General features: G+C 37.5%; 2 pseudogenes across 1 annotated transcript; both read right to left on the bottom strand.

The window, feature by feature from the left end:
- Positions 1-325: 325 nt before the first annotated feature.
- Positions 326-1,822, bottom strand: LOC104672439 (annotated as a pseudogene).
- Positions 955-1,378, bottom strand: LOC115894860 (annotated as a pseudogene). Its single transcript, XR_004055077.1, has one exon. The product of XR_004055077.1 is annotated as a 60S ribosomal protein L35a pseudogene (transcript).
- Positions 1,823-7,791: the final 5,969 nt, after the last annotated feature.

The raw sequence follows: 7,791 nt of genomic DNA, 5'->3' as shown, positions 1-7,791 counted from the left end.
TACCCTTTAGCTAGTTTATATGCTCCCTCTGTGGTGTCAGTTGAATTTGGTCTGGTTTTCCTTTCTGCTATAACAAGACAGCACTTAGTTCAATGCCCAACAATTGATTTACACTCCCTCTCCCCAGTGCACAGAAATGCTCTCTGCACCATGTTGCCACTGCCGGGGAATGGGTTAGGAGTGGCATCGGCTATTCAAGACAGTTTTTTTTTTCTACCTCTTCAGTGCCTCTTACGTGTAGATAGTTGTTAAATTGGTATCCTTGCAGGGGAGACAATCAGTGGAACCTTCTCTTTCACTATCTTGCTCTACTCCCTATTCTATGTCACGTTCGTTTCAGACATATTTCAGAGTCCTTTCCTGAACAGCCAATGATAACCTCTTTTTCAAAAAGGTCCACATCTTACATCTCTTTCAATATATGTGAAATCTTGGAGATGAGCCAAGCTAGAAGCAATGTTACCACAGACTCTAAACCATGAAGAAGGTACCATTGAGTTTTCTTGTGAAAAATCATGGGAAATGGTGTCTGTGCTTCTTAATTTGTTCTCTAATGTCATGAAAAAGAACTTTGGTCAGAATAAGAGGGCCCATGGCTTTTACATCCAGTCTTTATGCATCAGAAACACTTTCTTTATCAGATGAGTCAATAACACCTTCTTCTTTTTCTTAAAAAACAAAAATCAAATAGGATATTGATCTGCTCCTCAAAAGTTCTTTCGAAATCATCACTGAAAGAACACACGCATGATCACTGATTTTATCTGTTCTATACCTTTGAGCTTCCTCAGTCGTATCCACCCCCAGTCATCCCTTTCATCTTCTTCCACAGCATACGAAGAGGATTCACTTCATCTGGTGGTGGTGGTGATGGTGCTTTCTCACTGCTGGGTATGGAGTCATTGCCTTGTTACTGCTCTTTCTATTTTTCTTTCTTTTTTTTTTTTTTTTTTGACAAATCCACATTTATTTATTGATTTTTCGTTAGTTTAAATCCTTGAGGGGTACAGCATCACTCGGATTCTGTGTCCAATGGCCTTAGCAGGAAGATTGCTTCGGAATTTGGCAGGAATCATGCCACTGTTTCCATGGGCCCGAGTTACCTTTCCCCAGATGACTCTGGTTTTATTTGGTTTGCCACCTGGAGTCACTGTGTTGTCCTTTGCTTTGTATACATAAGCGCATCTCTTGCCCAAATAGAATTCTGTTTCATCTCGGGCATAAACACCTTCAATTTTAAGAAGAGCTGTGTGCTGCCTTTGGTTCCAGAGACCCTGCTTATAGCCGGCAAAAATGGCCTTGGACCACAGCCTTCCAGACATAGTTCCTTTTAGAAGTCCCGTTCCCAGCAGGCCTCCACGGGAACCAAGATGGCGGGAAGAGCTGCTCTTTCTATTTTTCTTTTACTGTTCTTTCTCCTCTGTACCACTCACTATTTTCAGATGGATTTTTGAGAATAAATGTGCAGAGTTTATGATATGTATGAAGCACGTCTTTATAGAAACTGGCTTTACAAAAATTACCTATGCTTTGCTTCTTTGGGTTGATGTGCAGATGCATTTCAGGATTCTCACTCTGGACTGTGAACACGTTTTTAAATGAATCCATCCAACATGTCTTGCAGTTTATTTGCCTCATGAGATCCACTGATAATGTAATGGTCATTCTTGCCACCACAGGACTTGTGCTTCTAACTTACAAACAAAATATTTGGTGGGATGCACAGGAGGCCAATTGGGCCCTTTGCAATGTCAACTATGTTGACTGTAACTGTCTTAATTCCATTTCCTTTGTCCTCAACCTTAGCAGTCAAATGGGGCATATTGGACACATTGTGGTTGCTGTTGACAGATTTTTGGCTTATTAGTGGCCTTATCTACAAGATGGACAGATCTTTGCAACTTTTTGGTATCTTTTGTCTGCAGAAGGCATGACAAATGACTACAAGAGTTCTCCATCTTTGATATGATGAAGTGCTTGCCACTGAGGCTGTAAGCTTCTTGCTTGTGTGCTGTTTCCCCAACACAGGTGCTAATGGCTATGCCACAGCTTGCTTTTAACAAATACAAACAAATCCAATGCTGTTTACTAGGGACTGGGATGGAGTAAGGTGTAGCATAAATCTGAGTCCCAGTCCCAGAAAGCAGAAGTGGCAGCAGCAAGAGCCAAGGGACACCACAGAAAAGTGGGGAGGAGCTGTCCCTGCAATGTCCAGGGTCCACACCTATGGCAGCCACAGGCTAGAAACCAGACAGGAAGAGATTTACCATGAGCTGGGAGAGTTGGGGGAGTGCTTTCTCCACCAGCAGCAGCTCACAAGGTTCAGGATATAGAAAGGGCTGGGCATGGGGTACGTGGTCCACCCTTCCGCTTGTCTCCATTGATCTCTGGTTTTCTATGTGAACAATATGATTTACAAGGAAGATGGTTTTATCATATTTCAAGATTATATACCATTTACTTCAATTTCCTTTATTTTGTTATTTACTTACATTTCTTTACTCTTGTATATTAATATAAATAGTGAGCATGCCTCTGGTTTCCAATATAAATTGAAATGGTACTAGTATTTTGCCATTTTAGAATTACATTATTATTTTTTTGAAAATAGTGTTTGTTTAAAGTCATTCAATTCCATTTCTAGTATAGTTTTTCTTAGAAATATCTATCAATTATTTTTCTTTCATCATCTATTGAGATGATCTTAATGCTTTTCTCTTTTAAAATGGGGACTCTAATCATTGAGTTTTCTGAGAATGAATCTGTTTTATTATTGCATTTATTTGCTTAGGGTGTATTTTTCTTGTGTTTAGTGAATTGTCTTTGCAAATACATTATCTAGATGTTTTTCCATTTCCATTCATATGTAATATTTTGTACCATTTAATGAGGGTTTAGTATTAATACTTTGCTAAATTAATAAAAATGAACCATTCAGAGTTCCATTTTGGCCCCCTGCGGTCTGGAATTATTTTTAAACTCATTAAAATTTATTAATATGCTCTGTAAAGGTTAGCTAGAACTCAGCTATGAAAATGATCTTATTGCTTGTATAACATTAGCTGATAATCACCTTTCTGATATGATAATTCATCTATTCAAGCTTAACACTCCTAGAGTTGCTTTTTATCTGCTTTTAAATTTCATTCAAAAATATTCTTTCCTCTTGGTCCTTAAATTGATTGGCAAAAATTGCATGATGTATTCTTTTTTCAATCTCTTCTGTAGTTGTGGTTATTTTTCATTACTAATATTGTAGTTTCACTTGGTTTCTTTTTCACTTACTGAAAATTGAGAGCCATTTCTTTCATTTGTATTTCTAAAAGTTCACCTTTTGGTTATGTTTATTTCTTTTATTGGTTTTACTATTTCCTCAGTTTTTCATTGTAAATAACATTTTAAAATATTTTAAGACAAGTGTTTTTATTTTCTTTTTCTTCTTTCTTCTTCTTCTTCTTCTTTTTTTTTTTTTTTTTTCTGAGACAGAGTTTCGCTCTTGCTGCCCAGGCTGGAGTACAATGACTCAACCTTGACTCACCGCAACCTCCGCCTCCCAGGTTCAAGCTATTCTCCTGCCTCAGCCTCCTGAGTAGCTGGTATTACAGGCATGCACTACTACACCCGGCTAATTTTGTATTTTTAGTAGAGACAGGGTTTTTCCATGTCGGTCAGGCTGGTCTCAAACTCCCGACCTCAGGTGATCTGCTCACTTCGGCCTCCCAAACTGCTGGGATTACAGGCATGAGCGACCGTGCCCGGTGTGTTTTTCTTATTTCTTAACAGAAATACTAGGTTTAAATGTGAGCCCTTCGACTTTAAATAAAAGAGTATTGCTCTGTTTCTCTTTAGCCATGCCATGAAGTGTCCTTTAAAGCCATTTCTCCATATTTTTTTATTTTCTCTTTTTTGAAAAATGTGCTTAATTTCTAACATGTTTTTGTTATGTTTTACATATTTACTTCTATTTTTGTTGGGATGTAATTAAAGAACATGAACTATGCACTCAGTTTTTTAAAATATTAAACTTTTATTTGTGTCTAATACATGATCATTTTTGTAAACATTCCCATGTACAGTTGAATAAAATCTATATTTTCTGTTTGGGGTATGTAAAGGTCTACTACCTAATGCTATCATATTATTGCACCTCAAAGCCTAAAATAGTGTAATACACTGTAAGAACTTAGTGGATACATAAATTCTGCTGATTTCTTTATTTTTTCATCAATCAAATTGGTCAAAATCTGAATCACATTATGGCAGAGTGCTATTTGTCCTCTAATATCTATTATCTTTTTTGCTGGGCACATGGCCTCCAAGATAAAATCCAAATGCCCTAGCCTCCCTTGGAGTTATGTGAGGCCATTACATTTTGTACAGTAAGATGTCAGTAAAAAACATGTGAGGAAATTCTGTGCCATTTTCTTAGAAATAAGTTGCTTTCCTTCTGTACTTTCTCCCTTCCCAAGTGATTAGTTTAGAAGAACTTCGTGGTGGTGAGACAGCTTCTGGCATGCAATCCAGAGACTGCAAAGGTCGTAGAAGAAGCCCACAATACAGGTTTACTTTCAGAAGCAGAGGTAACATCTACCCCGTACAGTTTACCAACAAAAACCTTTTTGAAAATTGTAGCAAAAAACAAATAACAGGGAACTCTCAGTTTCCAGAGCAGCAGATAAAAAGCTCAGAAATCACCACTCCTTCCAAACAACAAGTAAAAAGCTGAATAAAATGAAAAATCAACAACTCTAACACTTCTTAGATCTTCAAGAAAGAAGAGGTACAGGATAAACCCATGCTCCCAAAATTGGAGAGAGAGAGAGACAGATACAAAAAAACAGATCTTGTATGCAGAAGCAGAAACCTCTATGGGAACAGGCTCTGGGACAGAAAAACCTGGACTGTAATTGATGAATTGCTGAAGGCTCATTGTGGACAAGTCTGAGAGTAAACGCTTCAGGGGGACTTGATAATCAGTCCCCCCGTCCCCCCCCCCACATACTTTTGTGTATTTTATTGTCTGGAAATCCACCAGGCTTTCTGAATGAATTTCAGAGAAAATCCACCCTTCTGCTTTTGGAAACGGGGGAAAGGGCAGCGGGTGGAGAAACAATTTTGAAATACCACAGAGCATTCTGTTCTTCGCAGTATATTGTGCTCTCAGGAGAAGCTATGTAACCAGAGCCTAACTTGCTGGGTTTTATAAGAATCAACTGGTTTAAATCAAAGGAAATACCCAACTCCAATCAAATTTATCATCCTAGGTGACAGCAGAAAAATATCTAACTCCAGCCCTTTCAACTCATTATGTTTCACCTAAAAAGAGGATGTGGGTTACAAAAAGTATTCGTGAAGTTCACAGTGCAGAGGCACAGGTTCACCAAAATAACGAAATCTAACCATAGGACTATAGAACAATTCCCACCCCCAACATCTTATCACCACATTACCAAAGCCTTATTTACAGCAGTTTGTTATATACAGTGCATCAAGCAAAAATTGCAAGGCATACTAAAAGGCAAACATCAACCAATCAGGTTGAAGAATTTTAAGACTGATAATTTAAAACAACTGCAATTTATATGCTATAAATACTAATGGACAAAACTGACAGCATGCAGGAACATATGAGTGGAGTTTTTAGCATTTTCCAGGTATACAATCATACCTTCAGCAAAGAGAGATAGTTTGACTTCTTCTTTTCCTGCTTGGATGTCTTGTCTTTCTTTCTCTTGCCTGATTGCTCTGGCTAGCACTTCTTGTATTATGTTAAATGAGAGTAATAAGAGTGAGCATTCTTTTCTTGTTCTGGCTGCCAAAGGAAATCATTTCAGCTTTTGTCCATTCATTATGATGCTTGTGCTGAGTTTGACACAGATGGCTGTCATTATTTTGAGATGTGTTCCTTTGATGTCTAGTCTGTTGAGGGTTTTTATCATGATGGGAAGTTGGATTTCATCAAAAGCCTTTTTCATATCTATTGATATGATCATATGGATTTTGCTTTTAAATCTGTTTATGTGGTGAATCACATTCAGTGATTTGCATATGTTAAATGAGCCTTGGATCTCAGGAATAAAGCCTACTTGGGATGGTGAATTAACTTTTTGATGTGTTGCTGGATTCAGCTTGCTAGTATTTTGTTAAGCACTTCTGCATCTATATTCATCAGGGATATTGGCTGAATGTTTTCTTTTCTCATTGTGTCTGCCAGATTTTGGTATCAGGTTGATGCTGGCTTCGTAAGATGAGTTAGAAAGGAGCCCTTTTGTGGATGTCCTCTGTCACCATTGCTATTCAACATAGTATTGGAGGTTCTGGCCAGGACAATCAGGCAAAAGAAAGAAATAAAGCATATTCAATTAGGAAAAGAGGAAGTCAAATTGTCCCTGTTTGTAGATGACATGATTGTTTATTTAGAAAACCCCACTGTCTCAGCCCAAAATCTCCTTAAGCTGATAAGCAACTTCAACAAAGTCTCAGTATACAAAATCAATGTGCAAAAATCACAAGCATTCATATACACCAATAACAGACAAACAGAGAGCCAAATCATGAATGAACTCTCATTCAGAATTGTTTCGAAGAGAATACAGTACCTAGGAATACAACTTACAAGGGATGTGAAGGACCTCTTCAAGGACAACTGCAAACCACTGCTCAAAGAAATAAAGGAGGACACAAAACAAATGAAAACACATTCCATGTTCATGGATAGGAAGAATCAATACTGTGAAAATGGCCATACTGCCCAAAGTAATTTGTAGGTTCAATGCTATCCCCATCAAGCTACCATTGACTTTCTTCACAGAACTGGAAAAAAACTACTTTAAATTTCATAATGAACCAAAAAAGAGTCCACATAGCCAAGACAATCTTAAGCAAAAAGAACAAAGCTGAAGGTATCATGCTACCTGACTTCAAACTACACTATAAGGCTACAATAACCAAAACAGCATGGTACTGATACCAAAACAGATATATAGCACAATAGAACAAAATAGAGGCCTCAGAAACAATGCCACACATCTACAACCACCTGATCTTTGACAAACCTGACAAAAACAAGAAATGGGGAAAGGATTCCCTATTTAATAAATGGTGTTGGGAAAACGGATTAGCCATATGCAGAAAACTGAAACTGGACCCCTTCCTTGTGCCTTATACAAAAATTAACTCAAGATGGATTAAAGACTTAAGCATAAAATCTAAAATCATAAAAATCCTAGAAGAAAACCTAGGCAATACCATGCAGAACATAGGCATGAACAAAGACGTCATGACTAAAATACCAAAAGCAATGGCAATAAAAGCCAAAATTGACAAATGGGATCTAATTAAACTAAAGAGCTTCTGCACAGCAAAAGAAACTATCATCAGAGTGAACAGGCAACCTACAGAATGGGAGAAAATTTTTGCAATCTATCCATCTGACAAAGGGCTAATATTCAGAATTTACAAAGAACTTAAACAAATTTACAAGAAAAGAACAAAAAACCCCATCAAAAAGTGGAAAAAGGATATGAACAGAAACTTCTCAAAAGAAGACATTTAAGCAGTCAACAAACATATGAAAAAAAGCTCATCATCACTGGTAATTAGAGAAACGCAAATCAAAACCACAGTGAGATACCATCTCATGTCAGTTAGAATGGCGATCATCAAAAAGTCAGGAAACAACAGATGCTGGAGAGGATGTGGAGAAATAGGAATGCTTTTACACTGTTGGTGGGAGTGTAAATTCATTCAACCATTGTGGAAGAGTGTGGAGATTCCTCAAGGATCTATAAC

The sequence above is a fragment of the Rhinopithecus roxellana genome, chromosome 19 (assembly GCF_007565055.1).
Source record: "Rhinopithecus roxellana isolate Shanxi Qingling chromosome 19, ASM756505v1, whole genome shotgun sequence".
In the NCBI taxonomy this organism is placed as follows: domain Eukaryota; kingdom Metazoa; phylum Chordata; class Mammalia; order Primates; family Cercopithecidae; genus Rhinopithecus; species Rhinopithecus roxellana.
The sequence above is the reverse complement of the archived record's forward strand: the minus strand, read 5'-3'. Positions and strand labels throughout refer to the sequence as shown.